Source organism: Phyllobates terribilis, unplaced genomic scaffold (assembly GCF_046119375.1).
Source record: "Phyllobates terribilis strain yellow unplaced genomic scaffold, ASM4611937v1 Scaffold_5__5_contigs__length_657084704, whole genome shotgun sequence".
Taxonomy (NCBI): Eukaryota; Metazoa; Chordata; class Amphibia; order Anura; family Dendrobatidae; genus Phyllobates; species Phyllobates terribilis.
In genome coordinates, this window is record NW_027362765.1 from 59528498 (window position 1) to 59548851 (window position 20354).

Genomic DNA, 20354 nt, shown 5'->3' on the forward strand with positions numbered 1-20354 from the left:
GGTCTGGCATTGTCCTGCATTATGAGGAACCCAGGGCCAACCGCACCAGCATATGGTCTCACAAGGGGTCTGAGGATCTCATCTCGGTACCTAGTGGCAGTCAGGCTACCTCTGGCGAGCACATGGAGGGCTGTGCTTCCCTCCAAAGAAATGTCACCTCACACCATTACTGACCCACTGCCAAACCGGTCATGCTGAAGGATGTTGCAGGCAGCAGATTGCTCTCCACAGCGTCTCCAGACTCTGTCACGCCTGTCACATGTGCTCAGTGTGAACCTGCTTTCATCTGTGAAGAGCACAGGGCGCCAGTGGAGACTTTGCCAATCCTGGTGTTCTGTGGCAAATGCCAAACGTCCTACACGGTGTTGGGCTGTGAGCACAACCCCCATCTGTGGACGTCAGGCCCTCATACCACCCTCATGGAGTCGGTTTCTAACCGTTTGTGCAGACACATGCACATTTGTGGCCTGCTGGAGGTCATTTTGCAGGGCTCTGGCAGTGCTCCTCCTGCTCCTCCTTGCACAAAGGCAGAGGTAGCGGTCCTGCTGCTGGGTTGTTGCCCTCCTACGGCCCCCTCCACATCTCCTGTGTACTGGCCTTTCTCCTGGTAGCGCCTCCAGCCTCTGGACACTACTCTGACAGACACAGCAAACCTTCTTGCCACAGCTCGCATTAATGTGTCATCCTGTATGAGCTGCACTACCTGAGCAACTTCTGTGGGTAGTAGAGTCCGTCTCATTCTACCATGAGTGTGAAAGCACAACCAACATTCAAAAGTGACCAAAACATCAGCCAGAAAGTATTGGTACTGAGATGTGGTCTGTGGTCCCCACCTACAGAACCACTCCTTTATTGAGGGTGTCTTGATAATTGCCAATAATTTCGATCTATTGTCTATTCCATTTGCACAACAGCATGTGAAATTGATTGTCAATCAGTGTTGCTTCCTAAGTGGACAGTTTGATTTCACAGAAGTTTGATTTACTTAGAGTTATATTCTGTTCTTTAAGTATTCCCTTTGCTTTCTACACTGCTCAAAAAAATAATCTGCTGGTGTTTACTGACCTGTGTCACCAGCCCCTTTGTGGCTCTAGGCTCAGACTATTTCTGTGTTTTTTAGTGTGTGTTTTCTAGTGTTTAACACGTGTCGCTTGTGTCTTTCATTCAACTGCACTTCAATGTTGTTATAAGTGTTGTATACTGTGACAAACATTTTCTCCATTGTTGTTTGTTGGCTCTATATTTGTTAGCTTCTCTATGTTTATAGATTTTTTTTAATCAGATAATTTTTTATTCATTTAAAGATAGAATAATAAAATACATCTTCAGTACAATAATTTCACATTTTCTTATTATCAAAAAGAACCCCTCGCCCACCCTCCCTCCCCTTTTACGGACGACAATAAACCCTTATCGTTATATAACATATGTTTCAACATCTGATAAACATTACAATGTATTTTATAATACAATGTAGTCATCGGACTCTTTCCTCCAAAAGCATTATCATTAACACACCTTCCATGGTGCCCATAGGTTGTCACTGAGTTTGGCGTTTTTCCTTTTTAAATAATTTTTTTCCTCCATTCGTACCACATAATCCACCTGCCTTATATACTCCTGTCTAGAGGGAGGCTCTGGTCGCACCCAATACCTAGCTATTACTTTCCTAGCTGCATATAAGAGTCTGGCAATTGCCAGTTTTGTGACATCATTCCTCACAAGTTCTTCCACATATCCCAGCAAGCAAACTACCGGATCCCTAGGAATTATACAATGATACCGTCATTCAATTAGGCCTGTTACTTCAGACCAATAGTTTGCAAGCCTTGGACAACTCCACATAACATGTAATATATCAGCATTTTCTGACCCACATCTTGGGCAGTCCGAATTCTCCCGTACCCCTATCCTGAACAAAAAATCGGGTGATCTATATGCTCTATGTACAAGAAGTAGCTGGGACATTCTGGCAGGTTCATTTAGAGATAACTTAGGAATATATTCCAAAATGGATTCTCACCTGTCATCTTCAATGGTACCAACATCTGCTTCCCACTTTTCCTTCGCCAAAACAGGATAGTTCAATAGAAAGGTGTGAAGCAGATCAGCATACACCCTAGATATGACGCCTGCTGTTCATCCCCCCATACAAATATAGTCAATAACAATATCCTTTTGAACAGACAGGTTCTTGATTTTCCTTTGCTTAATAAACGCATGCTTAACCTGTGTATACTGATAACTGTGTCTGTCTAATAAATGAAATTCCTCTTTCAGCATCTCTAAGGTTTTGATGTTTTGATTATCCATCAGTTGGTAAATGTACTGTATACCCCTTACCACCCATCCTCTCAGCTCTCCTATCTTATAAAATTCACCTAAATTTTCGTTATCCAAAATAGGAGTATATATAGACATTCCCATTATACCTCTAATCCTCTTCACCCTCATCCACAGTTTATGGCTAGGCCACATGTCGGGTATGACCTGCCTATCTTCCCAAAAAGTCCCGACTCTAGGCCCACCACCAATGGATTCTTTTTAATTTGAGCTTCCAAGAAAGCCTGGATAGTTCCCTTCACCGCCTTCAATGCCCACCCTCTAATATGCTGGGTCTGTGCTGCCAGGAAGTATATCCACGGGTTTGGTAAGGCGAGACCCCCCTCTTCTTTCGGCCTCTGGAGAGTCTCCAGCTTTATCCTGGGTTGTCCTCCACCCCACACCAGATCCCTAAATATTGAATTAATGCGCTGTTACACCGACAGAGGGATCCACACAGGGGAGTTATGTAAAACATATAGCAATTTGGGCATCAGCACCATTTTAAGAAGATTGGTTTGTCCCACCACCGAGAGGCGCATTTTGCTCCATTTTAATTTCCCAATCGTCGGGTATACATTCAACTGAAGGTACTCTTTTACTGGTAGTGATATTATAATTCCAAGATATTTAAACTCTCGTACTAATTTAAGTTGTGTACGTTCCACCTGTTCAATATCTAAGCCATCCAGGGTATCTATTTCCATAATATGAGATTTATCCCAATTAATTTGTAACCCAGATAACAGGCCAAATCTACTGATGACAGCTATTGCTCCATATAATGATGCTTGAGGGTCCTGTAAGAATAATAAAATATCATCTGCGTACAACGCTATCTTCTCCTCAACCATTCCATACCGGAATCCCCTCACCACGTCTAACTGTCTCAGTACAGCAGCCAACGGCTCTATAGCCAGGGCAAATAACAGCGGGGAGAGGGGGCAGCCCTGTCTGGTTCCTCTTGTCATATCAAATTTATCTGATCGTTCCCCATTTACTCTTATCCTGGCTACAGGGAGCGTATACAATAACTTTACCCAGGCCACAAAAACCGGACCAAATCCCATCAGCTGGAGAACTCGCCAGAGATAGTTCCACTCCACACTATCAAAGGCTTTTCGTGTGTCAAGTGAGACTACAACTCTATGCCCAACATTGTCAGCGGCCAATTGCATGTTAACAAATAGTCGCCTCAAGTTAATGGCCGTTGATCTATCTGGCATAAAACCTGACTGATCTGAGTGTATAATACTAGAAACTACACGGCTTAATCGGTTAGCCAATACTTTAGCTAAAATTTTAATATCAGCCGGTAGTAGAGATATGGGTCTATACGAATCTGGCTGTGTCCGGTCCTTATCTGCCTTGGGCAAAACCACTACTGTAGCCTCCCGCATTGACTCCGGTAATTCTCCCACCTTCAGGGCCCCCAGAAACACATCCCTCAATTTTGGCAGTAGTATATCTCTAAGATGTTTATAAAATTCTGTTGGAAGGCCATCTGCTCTTGGGGCTTTATTATTTGCCATTGAAGCCAAAGCCTCCTCCATCTCCTCCGCCGTCAGGGGGCCTTCCAAGATATCCCTAGCCTCCTCACTAAGTTTAGATATCTGGGTTCCCCTCAAGAATTGGTCTATGTCATCTCCCGTATTACTTAACTTAGAATGATATAAATCACCATAGAAGTCCCTAAACACCTTCAAGATATCTCGCGTTTCAGTGACTAAGGTGCCAGTTGGATCCAGGAGACCGTATATATATCCCTGTTCTCTCTGCGCTGCCGCTATAATAGACAACAGGTGGCCAACTTTTTCACCTTCTTCATAAAAGGCAATTTTTTGAAATTCCCTCTCTCCCCCCCCCCCCCCCCCCTGGCTAGAAATATTTTATCCACACCTTTGTGAGCTTCTCTCATGACTAGTTGCGCCTCTACAGTGGGGTTAAGCACCAATTCCTCCTCTGCTCTCTTCAGCGCGGCCAATGCCTCCCTCTCCTCCATTCTGTTCTGGTTTTTAATTCTAGAAATATCTCGGATCAGCAAACCCCTGACATAAGCCTTCATTGTGTCCCACACATTTCCTATGGCTGTACTTCCCAAGTTATTCTGGAAGAATTCCTCCACTTCTCCTGCTATTTTTTGAATATCCACCGTTTCCAGCCAAACTGGGTGAACCTTCCACCGCCCGCACATATGCCGGACCTCAGCTCTACCAATAATGGACAATGATCAGAAAGTATCCTAGGTAGATACTCAATATGCATAACTTTTTGGTCAATCATCCCATTTCCAAGTGCTAGGTCTATTCTAGACATAGAGCCGTGTGTCGAAGAGTAGCAGGAGTACGTCCTCACCCCCACATGTCTCACTCTCCACAAATCTATCAAGCCCACCTCTGATACATACTTAGCAAAGGGTGTCTCCTCCTCTCCGTCATTTCTTTCCGAATGCCTATTAGTTTTGTCCCAAATTTTATTCATTATGTTGTTAACATCCCCAATCAGCAATACAGGAATCCCTATCCAATGCCTCGTGAGCTCTATAATCTCCAGCAGTTTCGTCCCAGTATATGGCGGTGGAAAGTACACTGCCACTACACAATATAATTTGCCATAAAGTCTGCAAACTAGAAAAACGTATTGCCCGTCTTTATCTATTTTAATCTCAACCTCCTCGAACGGAGTCCCCGCATGCACCAGGATAGAAACCCCCCTTGCATATGTAGAATAGGTAGAATGGTATGCTCTTTGGACCCACTTCCTCGCTAACAAACCAATTTTGTCTCTTGTCAGGTGTGTTTCCATAAGGCAGATAATGGAGGGCCCCTGAGCTAAAATATTTTGCAGAATAGTGGCTCGTCTCTTACGGTCCGCCAAACCACGTACATTCCAGCTTAATACCTTAACCATACCCGCCATTGTTTATCAGAATCAATATTTGTATATATAACCACATCATACAGTGCCTCCCATGTCGTCCGTCCCCCCCCACCCTTACCCAAAACTAAAATAACTTATAACTCCTCTAACCATCCCTGTCATCCCCAATCCTCCTCCCAATTTGTCGTTCCATTCTCTCTCTCTATCCGAGAGTGGGTGAATGAAACCGACCTATTCCACCAGATGGTCCCTCCCGCCTAAACTTCAAATAGACAAAAAACCGAATGTCTTCCCCAAGGTCTCTCCCGCCTTATGAAAAAACATTTTAGATAACAAGTATATAAACTGTATGCATCGCCAGCACACCGCCTTCGTCCAGAATTAAATTTGTATCCTGCAACAAACAGTTAAATGCAGTTGAGAAAGGATAGCAAATGATAAGTATAGACACATGCACAAAACACATATTCTGCCTCTCTTCAGCTGTCCTTGTGTTCCCGCACTCTTCTAGAGTTCTTTTCAATCCATTCCAGAGCTTCTTCTGGAGATTGCAAAAGGTGTACTCTACCCAGTGCAACCAGTCTCAGCCTGGCCGGATACATCATAGAATAAGCAAGTCCCATGTCTCTCAATTTTTTCTTTACATCTCTGTAACTCATACGTAATTTTTGCACCATGGGTGAATAGTCTGAATAAAACGAGATATCTTGACCATCTATTGTTAACTCCTTAGTCTTTCTCGCCATACGCAGGATAGTGTCTCGGTCTCTATAATTTAAGATCCTAGCCAACATGGCTCGGGGAGCTACTCCTGGAGGTTTGGGTCTCAGTGGGACTCTATGAGCTCGCTCTACAACAAAGACTTTGGATAGTTTATCAGCTCCAAATTTTTCCAACAACCAATTCTCAATAAATTCTGTAGGGTTTGATCCTTATGCTTTCTCTGGGACCCCCACTATCCTGACATTATTACGTCTCGACCTGTTTTCCAAGTCGTCGTTTTTAGCAATAACATCAGTTAACAGCTTGTCCTGCTTTTTTTGAGCAGCTTGTACAGATATTATGGTGTCCTCAGCCGTGCTCACTCTTTCCTCTACCTCTCCTGTGCGGACATCGGCTTTCTGCATGGCAGCCTTAATATTAGTAATTTCTGCTTGCACACCAGTAACCTGTTTTGACAGCTTGGTAAGCGTTTGTTTGCAATACGACACCACAGTAAACACATCTTTCAAAGTGGGTTCCCCAACATCAGGATCAACAGCAGACTCCACATTTTTATCCTGCCCATCTCCAGAGCCATCAGCCTCACAGTCCACTGCACCTATTGTGCTCTCCTGATCCTCCATGTCATTTTCTGCCCCAGCCTCCCCCTCTGAGAGTCCAGCTTTTTTATTACTTGCTTCCACCCTAGCAAACCTCTCCAGGCGTGCAGCAGCCAACATCCTCCTGGAGCACGCTGTGTTTTCTCTGGCTGCCTCCTCCTGAGCTACGGTGCCATCTTGGCCCCTACCTCCTCTTCCAGGGCCACGATCCCGCTGCCTGGTGCGGGTCATTGCGGCAGTCCTGCTTGCCAGGAACGCTCCCCGGGGCGACAGGAGACCTTCCCCCACGATCCAGCGGTACTTCAAAAGCTTTGCGGCGTCCTGGCTCAGCGCACACAGCTACGGTCGGCGGGAGAGTTCCCGACCTCGTCCTCTCACATCGCTGGCTAGGCCACGCCCCCCTCTATGTTTATAGATAGTGTGGATTATTTTACAGTGAAGATGAATTGATGTTCCATTTTTTTCTTAGAGAAACCAAATGCAAAATAGGAAGTTCAGCCTACCCAAAATCATTTTGACCACTTCACCTTTTTCATCCTGTAAAAATCCTATAGCATCTTCAACTTTTCTTTTGCTTTTGACTTTCCTCTCCAAAAATCTTTTTTTATTGCTTTTGGTCTCCCTTGTAAGCTTCACTTAATTACTGGCTTTAGCTCTGCACTCCCTGTAGACAGCATTATATTCTTTATCAAAGACAGGGGGAAAGATTTGTATCCAAAATATCAACTATATTTGTATTAACACAAATTTCCAAAAAAGGGAGCCAGAGAGAAAGCTCTTAATGAAAATATATATTTATTATTTCATAAATAGAAGAACCATAAAAAGTTTACATTATATTAGTGGTGGCTAGTGAAAGAAGCAAAACCAGATTAGGCAGCTGAAAAAAACCAAATGAAGGAGACCATCTCCCTCATAGAAGAACACTACAACATCAGCAAATAGTTATATATGATAATACCGGTATATATCCAAAAAAAAATTGCAAACAAAATAGTAATCCAATAATCAGATGTTATCTCATCCTGATCACTTTAGCCGTAAATTATAATATGGTCATGCTGTTTATACAGGGTATATCAATATTTGAAGCACGGTCTGCAGATAAGCAGGCATGTGTGCCAAGTCCATTTGTATAGTTAATAAGAGAACTATCCAGGATAGACAATCATAAAGAAGTTGTTGTGCAATACATATTTAAATGCATGTGCTAGAACCATATAACTCTAGTATTATTCATAAATATAACGGTAGCTTTTACCTTGTGACATGTTGCATATAATGTGCAGTGTGATGCAGCAGACATCCCTTTAATGGTTCAGTGTAGTTTGAATGACCATGTACCTTCCCCTTTAACTGACTGGTCACATGACCGTGACATCACACAGGTCCTTATGCAGACAGAAGGTCTGGACACATGACTGTGACATCAGTTAAGGTCCTAACTGTGGGTGTGTGTGTGTGCTGCAATATATATAAACCCTGTGTGTTCCTGTGTGGGTGTGTTCCGGTGTGTAGGAGTTCCTGTGTGTGTTGGGAGCTCCTGTGTGGGCACCGTGTGAGAGACACGAGGCTGTTCCCTGTGTGTGGGGGGAACACCGCTCGTGTGAGGCCTGGTGAGGCCTGGTGGACTCCGGTGGGGGTGAAGCCTTGATCCCTGTGTGAGAGTGTGGAGAATGCCAGTAAGCCTCAGAGTGCCACACAAGCGTCCTAGAAGGTGAAGCCTGGGTATGATATGTGTAATATGCCAGTAAGCCTTAAAGGGAGGGACGGCTGGAGACCACGTGGGGGTAAGCCGTAGAGCCACAGTGGTAGCGTATGAAGAGGACTATAACAGCTGAAGTCGGCAAAGGTAATACTCTTGTGTTATGGACATTTATATGGACATTGTTTTAGTATTACCTTGCGGAAGGCTGTAATTAGAGCCAAGTGGGCCGGTCTGCCACTTGGGCTCGTGGACTTTATCAGTGTGTCGGCGGGTCACGGAGTTGGACCCGGAAAGAAGCTGTTTATGAAGTGTAATAAACTGCTGAGCATTGTTTAAAAACGGAAAGCGTATCATATGTGAGTTAATTGACGCAGCGAAGCGAGTATCCCCCAGGATAATGACAAGCGCTGCCTTACATGTGGTTTGAGAGTGCGGGCAACTGCAGTCTGGTTGCTGGGAGCAACTGCAGTCTGGTTGCTGGGAGCAACTGCAGTCTGGTTGCTAGGAGCAACTGCAGTCTGGTTGCTGGGAGCTACTGCAGTCTGGTTGCTGGGAGCAACTGCACAGGTCGACGAGTGTGGTAAAGCATCTTGCTGCAACTCGACGGGGTTGTGAAGGTTGTCGTCGAACTCAAACCTGGTTTGCTGTGGCTCGGCGGGGCTCACAAAGTTCAAAGCATCTTGCTGCAACTCGGCGGGGTTGCGAAGATTGACGTTGCACTCAAATCCTGTTTTGCGGTGGCTCGGCGGGGCCACGAAAATTTTTTCGGGGAGAGCGGTGAAGTTCAAGTGTGAACAGTGTACCGATATGGCTGTGTGCAAAGCAACAGAGGTGTCTGGAGCTAATGAGCGTTTGATGGGCCGGTTGGGACCGGAGCAGGTATTTGAGAAACTCTTACTGGACATGGTGCGGGAACCGCAGGAGCTGTGGGCACCGTATAGAATGGCGGCGGTGGACCATTCTATGAACTCTCCGGGGGCACCCGTGTTGTCCCAGAGTGCCCGGGGAGGTGGTAAGAGATCTTGTGAACTGAGTCCTAAGACTGTCGCTGATGTTTTTTGTAAAAATTCCCTTACAGGTGTGGTTGTTAAGAAGGGGGCGGATTTTCACAAGAGTGTGGAGTGTAGAAAACTAGAAATTGTTGATGATTGTGGGTGGGTACCTCCTAAAAATGACAAGGTGACCGTTGATAACGGGGTAGCTCCAGTGGAAGGGGGTGAAGTCAAAGTGGAAGGTGACCTGGTAGTCCACAACATCATGGGGAGTGACACAGACCCCATAGCTGACGGTGACACTACGGAAGTAGAGGGAGAGGTCAGTCAGGAGGGGTTAGACGAGGGGAGAGAGTCCACCTCTCGTCGTAGACGGCGCAGGGGCCACAAAAAGGTTGCTCCTGTACTCTTTGCTGAAAGTGAAAGTAAAGAAAATATAATGGTGTGTGCCATTGTTTCAAGTGTGGATCCTCCTTCAGAGGCAGAAGAGGAGGTGACGGACCTGGAGAACGTGCCCTCAGACCAGCGGAGCCTGGAGTCTGAACGGCAGAGGGTATACCAGGTTGTGAAGAACTTACAGCGAGATCTAAAGGGAAGCAACGAGGAAGTTGTCCAGTGGAAAGAGATGTTCCACGCAATTAAGGAGGACCGCCGCAAAATCAAGGAAAAGGTTTTGCAGTTGAAGCTTGAGAAGGAGGCGCGGCAGGATGGTGTTTCAGGACGTGAACAAATCCTAGAACGACTGCGCAAACAGCTCAACCAGGAGCTGTGTGACTCCAGGAAGGAGTGTGGTGAACGCAGTAGGGAACTGCAACAGAGTAAGAGAGATTATGAGGATCTCCTCAAGGTGAAGGAAAAACTAGAGGAGGATAAGGCGGATGCAGAGCGAGTGTGCCAAGTGGTTGAGACCACTCTGCAAGATATCCGTGAGGAGAATGATGATCTCCGGGGAAAGACCCTAGATCTGTAAGCTCAGGTGAAGGAGCTACAGATGTCCTGTGATACTCTCCAGAAGGCGGAGACGTACCTTAAGGAAACAGTCAGCAAGATGGAAGCTGAGCGAGAGAAGATGGAGGAGTCCATCGGAAAAGCCACAGACCAGGGCCAGGAGTTGACCACCGGTTGATGGGAGGTATGGAGCAGATACCTCCTCGAGTGATGTGGGCTCGGAGGATTCGGTGGATGTCGGAGCCGAGATCAAGCAGCTCAAGGAGTTGCTACAAGCCCAGTGGACGCAAGAGAAGCGTGAGAGACTGGCTATTGAGAGCCGAGTGGGCGCATTGGAGACGGAGAGGTCTGAGAGAGCTCTGCTGCTGGAAGAGCAGGTGAAGCAGGAAGAGCTTCAGAGATGGGCTGCTGAGAGGCGAGTAGCTGAGCTGGAAGGAGAAGTTTTAGAGCTCAAAGGTCGCCTAGCAAAGTGTCACGTGGTGAACGAGGTCTCCTTGGAGAAGGGAAACAAGTTGCACTTACTCACTTAGACCATGAGAAGGTGGACCTGAGGAGAGCTAAGAGTATGGTGTTGGAAGATAAAGGTGAAGTGGAGGTGGTCAATACGAAAATTTGTGAAGTTGTGGCTGTGGGTCAGCTCAGGGGAAGCATCCAGGGTGAAGAAGCTGGAAGTCAGTTGTCCCTGAAACCTGAGCTGGTTGATCGTCTGGAAACTGCTGGTGAGACCGAAACGTCTCGGTACAAGTGCCTCGTAGATGTACCCGAGGACTTGAGGGAAGAATGCACCCGTGAGTTCGTGCATGAGGAGTTTAAGAAGGCCGTGGGAGCCTGGAAGGTGTACTTAACCTCAGAGGCTAGACAGCTGGTGGTCCTGTCCACAACCGAAGTCACGGTGAAGAGGGTGGCGATCCTAAGTGACATACATTGGCGATGTATTCGCACAAAGTGGTTTCTCCGGTTGAAGACGGAGCAAGCCGCTAGACAACTGGAGCTGATGAGAAAGGCTCACAGTCTGCGGGAAGAGGTCATCCGGGTGCCTCATGTTCTGGTGAGAGAGCTCATTGAGAGAAATGGCCGAGCCATGCAGACGATGGTGAAGAAGTCTGGTGTGGTGAAAGTAAGCAGTCCGCGTGATCGTCAGGACTGGATACCGGATGAAGACGGCATGGTGTCATTCTACGCTGTAGGAACGGAAGAAAGTCTTGCAGATATGAGCATGCTGGTGGGGTACCGAGTGACCTACCTGCGAGAGGTGGAAAAGTTGAATCTCGCTAGACTGCGAGTGGATAGACAGCATCATCTGAGCAGCAGAAGATGGCAGCCGTCTGGAAGGTGTGAGACCAGACAGAGAAAGGGCTCCCTAAATATCAGAGCAGCTGAGGTTAGGGACCTTTCAAGATGTCCTGGGAGTGGGTTTGGAGGTAGTGAGACCTCCAGTGACTCAGGGTTGAGTGGCCCATACAATCGACCCAATAGAGGACGGAACCATGTGGAGTCACACTGTTGTATTGACCGCTGGGAGCGGGGGAGACCTGGTAGGGTTTCGACTGACCGCTGGGAGCGGGGGAAACCTGACAAGGTTACGACTGACCGCTGGGAGCGGGGGAGCCGCTGGGAGCGGCGGAAGTCTGACAAGTTTACGACCCGGAAATATGACTTGACGGAGTTGATGACATTGACAGATGGTAGGTCCCTAAGGAGTGGGCTAATGTCAATGACTAATGTTCCAGGGGCTGGACAACGCAAGGGTCAAGTGCATGGTCTCAGTGTGAACTGTGGGATATAGGCTGTTTGTGTATATTATGTGTTCAACCCCACAAGTTTGAACAGAGGGGGGGAATATGTGATGCAGCAGACATCCCTTTAATGGTTCAGTGTAGTTTGAATGACCATGTACCTTCCCCTTTAACTGACTGGTCACATGACCGTGACATCACACAGGTTCTTATGCACACAGAAGGTCTGGACACATGACTGTGACATCAGTTAAGGTCCTATCTGTGGGTGTGTGTGTGTGCTGCAATATATATAAACCCTGTGTGTTCCTGTGTGGGTGTGTTCCGGTGTGTAGGAGTTCCTGTGTGTGTTGAGAGCTCCTGTGTGGGCACCGTGTGAGAGACACGAGGCTGTTCCCTGTGTGTGGGGGGAACACCGCTCGTGTGAGGCCTGGTGGAATCCGGTGGAGGTGAAGCCTGGATCCCTGTGTGAGAGTGTGGGGAATGCCAGTAAGCCTCGGAGTGCCACACAAGCGTCCTAGAAGGTGAAGCCTGGGTATGATATGTGTAATATGCCAGTAAGTCTTAAAGGGAGGGACGGCTGGAGACCACGTGGGGGTAAGCCGTAGAGCCACAGTGGTGGCGTATGAAGAGGACTATAACAGCTGAAGTCGGCAAAGGTAATACTCTTGTGTTATGGACATTTATATGGACATTGTTTTAGTATTACCTTGCGGAAGGCTGTAATTAGAGCCAAGTGGGCCGGTCTGCCACTTGGGCTTGTGGACTTTATCAGTGTGTCGGCGGGTCACGGAGTTGGACCCGGAAAGAAGCTGTTTATGAAGTGTAATAAACTGCTGAGCATTGTTTAAAAACGGAAAGCGTATCATATGTGAGTTGATTGACGCAGCGAAGCGAGTATCCCCCAGGATAATGACAAGCGCTGCCTTACAGCAGGCTCTGCCAGGAGGGAGCTGATAGCGCGCCTCAACGCGTGTTTCGCCTGCGTGGCTTTATATTCTTCTTTAGATATACCCCATCTTTCAATTTGATATACATTTCTTTTTTCCTTTTTATCAAGTCTTTAATTTCTGTGTTCATCCATCCTGGTTTTTTTAAATGCTTTGTATCTTTCCTTCTTTTCGGGATTGCTGCTGATTGTGCAGTGGGAATTTCATTTAGCAAAATTTCCCATTATTCTTGACCATTTGTGTCCTTTAGAACATCCACCCATTGGACCTTAGCTACCGAGTCCATTAAAATCTGCCTTTCTGAAGTCCAACCTTAAAGTCTGAGTCCTCGCAGGTCTTTTTTTGTAATCTAAAATTCAAGGACAGCATGATCGTTGCCTCCTAAATTCCCAGCCACCTTTGCTTCCTCCCTGTTGGTAAGAATTAGGTCCAAGATTGCCGCTCCTCTTTTTCACTATTCTACTATGGTCTAACATAATAATCTATGAGTTGTCACAAGTGCCTTCATCAGTACCGAATTGAATTTTAGTACAGTTTGTATTGAAATGTTATAAAGTATAAATATTATAATTATAAATCTAATTTCAAGATTGTTATAATTTCCATTTTATTATCGGCAGATGACTGTACCACCAGATCAGGTGCACATCTTACATTTTCAGACTTGATCGTACATGAACATACTATCACACCGGATACATGTGAAGAAGATGACAATATTCCAGATTTATTTTCAGCCCTTCACAGGAAAGATCTACCATATGATCCTTTTGAAAAGCTCCTATCTTCTGATTCATCACAGACTATTATGCAAAACAAAAATAACAGAATTGATGGTGAACATCAAAAAGCTCACACAAGAAAGAAATCATATTCATGTTCGGAATGTGGGAAATGTTTTACAAAAAAATCATTTCTTGTTAATCATCAGAAAAAGCACACAGGTGAGAAGCCACATTCATGTTCAGAATGTGGGAAATGTTTTACAAGGAAATCGCATCTTGGTATGCATGAGAGAACTCACACAGGTGAGAAGCCATATTCATGTTCAGAGTGTGGGAAATGTTTTACAAGGAAATCACATCTTGGTACACATGAGAGAACTCACACAGGTGAGAAGCCTTTTTCATGTTCAGAATGTGGAACATGTTTTACACTTAAATCAAGTCTTGTTAAACATGAGAAAAAACACACAGGTGAGAAGCCATATTTATGTTCAGAGTGTGGTAAATGTTTTACACATAAATCATATCTTGTTGAACATTGGAGAAGTCACACAGGGGAGAAGCCATATTCATGTTCAGAATGTGGGAAATGTTTTGCACAAAAAAATTCTGTAGTCGCACATCAGAGAACGCACACAGGGGAGAAACCATTTTCATGTTCCGAATGTGAGAAATGTTTTAAAAAGAAATCACATCTTGTTGCACATAGAAGAATTCACACAGGGCAGAAGCCATTTTCATGTTCCGAATGTGGGAAATGTTATACAGAGAAATCACATCTTATTGCACATGAGAGAAGTCACACAGGGGAGAAACCTTTTTCATGTTCAGAATGTGGAAAGTGTTTTACACAGAAATCCACTCTTGTTGATCATCAGAAAAGACACACAGGTGAAAAACCATATTCATGTTCAGAATGTGGAAAATGTTTTATAAAGAAACCACATCTTATTACACATGAGAGAACTCACACAGGGGAGAAGCCTTTTTCATGTTCAGAATGTGGGAAATGTTTTACACAAAAATATTCTGTAGTCGCACATCAGAGAATGCACACAGGGGAGAAACCATTTTCATGAAAAAACAAGGGGAAAGGGAAAGGGAAAACGTATGTCAGCTCACCATGTAATAGCCAGACTCATCCAGTCCCAACGAAGTCTTGCAGCGGAGACGCCCAGGTCATGGGCTACCAAGGTTCAAGTAATGAGAAAGCAAGCAAAGATGTCTCCAGCAGGACGAGGGTTGTATATATCTTGTTAAAACTTCACTTTTAATTTCAAATTGTAAAAGCCAAGGATGAGTTACAGAATGAGCAATATAGCGGCTCTTAGGTACAGCACATTCCAACGCATTTCGGCTAAACCTTATTCATGGAATAATGTGAGAACTAAGCCTACTAGCTGAAGTTAAATAAAACACACTTCTTGGTGATTGCTTCAGGTGTTGGACCACAGCCCAGAGGAGAGTTAACCCATTATTGGCAGCTAAAATTAACTACAGCAAAAAAGCACAAAAACTACATAAAATTGGACATGAGATAGAATGGAATACAAAATTAGTGGAAATACAAAATGAGTGAGGGATACATGCAGAAACAAAAACAAAAAGATCTTTTATGCCGTGGAGCAGTAAAACACATAATAATGATCATAATAATCACTAAGCATCCTTTATGTCTGGTGTGCATGACTGTTTAGACACCATTAGAGTATAAATATAGTTAGTATATGTAGTCCTATAAAAAAAAAAAAGAAATTTGAAAAATTTAAAAAAATAAATAAATAAATAAAAAAATAAATAAATTTATGGAAAAAGGATGCAAAAGTCATGAATATAAGCATTGAACAATAAAGCAGTTAAACAGTTAGACAGTGTATTCTATTATGACCACAAAGGAAATATATTATCAAAGTTCTGTCGAACATGAATACGTGAGACTAAGTGTATTGTAAAATGAGATCCTGTCTCACATTCAGACCTTGCGGAAATCTAGTACACAAGAGAAAAATCCAGAATGATTCTCGGTTCAGGATTTTTCTCCTGTGGTCACCACCTCTCTCCAGCTTAAAAACCTTTTCTATTGCTTTAAATCTGAAGTTATTTAGATCTCCATGGTGGACATTTGCAAAGTGTTTTGAAACTGCCGATTTGTTTAGGCTGTTAGGATTACATGCATCCGACATATGATGACTGATGCGTATTTTTAAAGGTCCTGTGGTACAGCCTACATACTGTAGCTTACAAGCAATACATTCTGCAAGGTATATAACCCCTTCTGAATTGCAGTCTAAGAAGGTGCTGATTTTGTATATTTTTTTGGTGATTTCAGACTGAAAGGAAACACTTCTGTGTGCGTATTTGCAAGAGATGCACCTACTATGGCCACAATTATAAAACCCTTTTAAAGTGAGCCAGGTTTCTGATGAAAAATGAGAATTTTTTGTACAAAAAAGACTCGGAGAAACCAGTGAACCTATGGTGGGAGCTTTTTTAGCTATATATTTTATGGAGCAATTGTCCATGATTTTCACTAGAGTAGGGTCCTGATTTAGCATGGGTATATATTTTTTTATGATATTGACAATACTGTTGAACTGTGGGCTAAATTGTGTAGTAAACACAACCGTATTTTTCGTATTTTTAAATCTGCTTGGTTCTTTTTTGGATCGAGTTTTCAATAAATCCTTTCTGTCTATATTAGCTACTATTTTTTCTGCTCTGTTTAGAATGCCTTAGAGTATCCTATTAAAGCTAGTCTGTTTTTAGTGCTGGAGGCTGCCTCTTGATAGCTCTTTTCTGTTGAGGAGTTCCTCTTTAACCTGATCATTTCTCCCACTGGGATATTTTTAATATTGTGTTCACCATGGAGATCTAAATAACTTCAGATTTAAAGCAATAGAAAAAGTTTTTAAGCCGGAGAGAGGTGGTGACCACAGGAGAAAAATCCTGAACCGAGAACCATTCTGGATTTTTCTCTTGTGTACTAGATTTCCGCAAGGTCTGAATGTGAGACAGGATCTCATTTTACAATGCACTTAGTCTCACGTATTCATGTTCGACAGTACTTCGATAATATTTTTCCTTTGTGGTCATAATAGAATACACTGTCTAACTGTTTAACTGCTTTATTGTTCAATGCTTATATTCATGACTTTTGCATCCTTTTTCCATAAATTTTTTTTTTTTTTTTTTCAAATTTTTCAAATTTTTTTTATAGGACTACATATACTAACTATATTTATACTCTAATGGTGTCTAAACAGTCATGCACACCAGACATAAGGGATGCTTAGTGATTATTATGATCATTATTATGTGTTTTACTGCTCCACGGCATAAAAGATCTTTTTGTTTTTGTTTCTGCATGTATCCCTCACTCATTTTGTATTTCCACTAATTTTGTATTCCATTCTATCTCATGTCCAATTTTATGTAGTTTTTGTGCTTTTTTGCTGTAGTTCATTTTAGCTGCCAATAATGGGTTAACTCTCCTCTGGGCTGTGGTCCAACACATGAAGCAATCACCAAGAAGTGTGTTTTATTTAACTTCAGCTAGTAGGCTTAGTTCTCACATTATTCCATGAATAAGGTTTAGCCGAAACGCGTTGGAATGTGCTGTACCTAAGAGCCGCTATATTGCTCATTCTGTAACTCATCCTTGGCTTTTATAATTTGAAATTAAAAGTGAAGTTTTAACAAGATATATACAACCCTCGTCCTGCTGGAGACATCTTTGCTTGCTTTCTCATTACTTAAACCATTTTCATGTTGCGAATGTGAGAAATGTTTTAAAAAGAAATTGTATCTTGTTTCACATCGAATAATTCACACCAGGGAGAAGCCATTTTCATGTCCAGAATGTGGTAAATGTTATACGCAAAAGCATCACCTTGTTAAACATCAGAGATCTCACACAGGGGAGTAGCCATGTTCATGATCAGAATGTAAAAAATGCTGTAAAAGTTTTAGTATGTAGCCAATACCAGGGAGGTTTGCTATCCCAGATGTAATTAAATAAATATTATTTGGAGAAACTGCCTTCTACCTAAGCTAATTTACTATTTTGAGACTCTACCTGTTATATATACACTGCTCAAAAAATAAAGGGAACACTTAAACAACATAATATAACTCCAAGTAAATCAAACTTCTGTGAAATCAAACTGTCCACTTAGGACGCAACACTGATTGACAATCAATTTCACATGCTGTTGTGCAAATGGAATAGACAGTAGATGGAAATTATTGGCAATTATCAAGACCCACTCAATAAAGAAGTTGTTCTGCTGGTGGGGACCACAGACCACATCTCCGTACCAATGCTTTCTGGCTGATGTTTTGGTCACTTTTGAATGTTGGTTGTGCTTTCACACTCGTGGTAGCATGAGACAGACTCTACAACCCACAGAAGTTACTCAGGTAGTGCAGCTCATCCAGGATGGCATATCAACGCGAGCTGTGGCAAGAAGGTTTGCTGTGTCTGTCAGTGTAGTGTCCAGAGGCTGGAGGCGCTACCAGGAGACAGGCCAGTACACCAGGAGACGTGGAGGGGGCCGTAGGAGGGCAATAACCCAGCAGCAGGACCGCTACCTCCGCCTTTGTGCAAGGGGGAACAGGAGGAGCACTGCCAGAGCCCTGCAAAATGACCTCCAGCAGGCCACAAATGTGCATGTGTCTGCACAAACGGTTAGAAACCGACTCCATGAGGGTGGTATGAGGGCCCGACGTCCACAGATGGGGGTTGTGCTCACAGCCCAACACCGTGCAGGACATTTGGCATTTGCCACAGAATACCAGGATTGGAAAAATTGCCACTGGCGCCCTGTGCTCTTCACGGATGAAAGCAGGTTCATACTGAGCACATGTGACAGACGTGACAGAGTCTGGAGACGCTGTGGAGAGCGATCTGCTGTCTGCAACATCCTTCAGCATGACTTGTTTGACAGTGGGTCAGTAATGGTGTGGAGCATGCCCAGGCGTTGTAGGGAGGTCATACAGGCACGTGGAGGCCACACACAATACTGAGCCTCATTTTGACTGGACATTACATCAAACTTGGATCAGCCTGTAGTGTGTTTTTCCACTTTAATTTTGGGGGTGACTCCAAATCCAGGCCTCCATTGGTTAATAAATTTGATTTCCATTGATGATTTTTGTGTGATTTTGTTGTCAGCACATTCATTTTTGTACAGAACAAAGTATTCAATGAGAATATTTCATTCATTCAGATGTAGGATGTGTTATTTGAGTGTTCCCTTTATTTTTTTGAGCAGTGTATATGTGTGTATATATATATATATATATATATACTGTATATATATATACAGTACAGACCAAAAGTTTGGACACACCTTCTCATTTAAAGATTTTTCTGTATTTTCATGACTATGAAAATTGTACATTCACACTGAAGGCATCAAAACTATGAATTAACACATGTGGAATTATATACTTAACAAAAAAGTGTGAAACAACTGAAAATATGTCTTATATTCTAGGCTCTTCAAAGTAGCCACCTTTTGCTTTGATGACTGCTTTGCACACTCTTGGCATTCTCTTGATGAGCTTCAAGAGGTAGTCACCGGAAATGGTCTTCCAACAATCTTGAAGGAGTTCCCAGAGATGCTTAGCACTTGTTGGCCCTTTTGCCTTCACTCTGCCGTCCAGCTCACCCCAAACCATCTCAATTGGGTTCAGGTCTGGTGACTGTGGAGGCCAGGTCATCTGGCGTAGCACCCCATCATTCTCCTTCTGGGTCAAATAGCCCTTACACAGCCTGGAGGTGTGCTTGGGGTTATTATCCTGTTGAAAAATAAATGATGGTCCAACTAAACGCAAACTGGATGGAATAGCATGCCGCTGCAATATGCTGTGGTAGCCATGCTGGTTCAGTATGCCTTAAATTTTGAATAAATCCCCAACAGTGTCACCAGCAAAGCACCCCCACACCATCACACCTCCTCCTCCATGCTTCACGGTGGGAACCAGGCATGTAGAGTCCATCCGTTCACCTTTTCTGTGTCGCACAAAGACACGGTGGTTGGAACCAAAGATCTCAAATTTGGACTCATCAGACCAAAGCACAGATTTCCACTGGTCTAATGTCCATTCCTTGTGTTCTTTAGCCCAAACAAGTCTCTTCTGCTTGTTGCCTGTCCTTAGCAGTGGTTTCCTAGCAGCTATTTTACCATGAAGGCCTGTTGCACAAAGTCTCCTCTTAACAATTATTAATTGATGTGTTTGCTGCTAGAACTCTGTGTAGCATTGACCTGGTCTCTAATCTGAGCTGCTGTTAACCTGTGATTTCTGAGGCTGGTGACTCGGATAAACTTATCCTCAGAAACAGAGGTGACTCTTGGTCTTCCTTTCCTGGGGCGGTCTTCATGTGAGCCAGTTTCTTTGCAGTGCTTGATGGTTTTTGCAACTGCACTTGGGGTCACTTTCAAAGTTTTCCCAATTTTTCGGACTGACTGACCTTCATTTCTTAAAGTAATGATGGCCACTCGTTTTTCTTTAATTAGCTGCTTTTTTCTTTCCATAATACAAATTCTAACAGTCTATTCAGTAGGACTATCAGCTGTGTATCCACCTGACTTCTGCACAACACAACTGATGGTTCCAACCCCATTTATAAGGCAAGAAATCCCACTTACTAAACCTGACAGGGCACACCTGTGAAGTGAAAACCAATTCCGGTGACTACCTCTTGAAGCTCATCAAGAGAATGCCAAGAGTGTGCAAAGCAGTCATCAAAGCAAAAGGTGGCTACTT

The 20354-nt window shown here is 43.9% G+C and overlaps 1 pseudogene; it reads left to right on the top strand.

Moving 5' to 3' along the window:
- Positions 1 to 15201, top strand: part of LOC141271448 (uncharacterized) — a 305103-nt pseudogene extending 289902 nt beyond the window's left edge.
- Positions 15202 to 20354: the final 5153 nt, after the last annotated feature.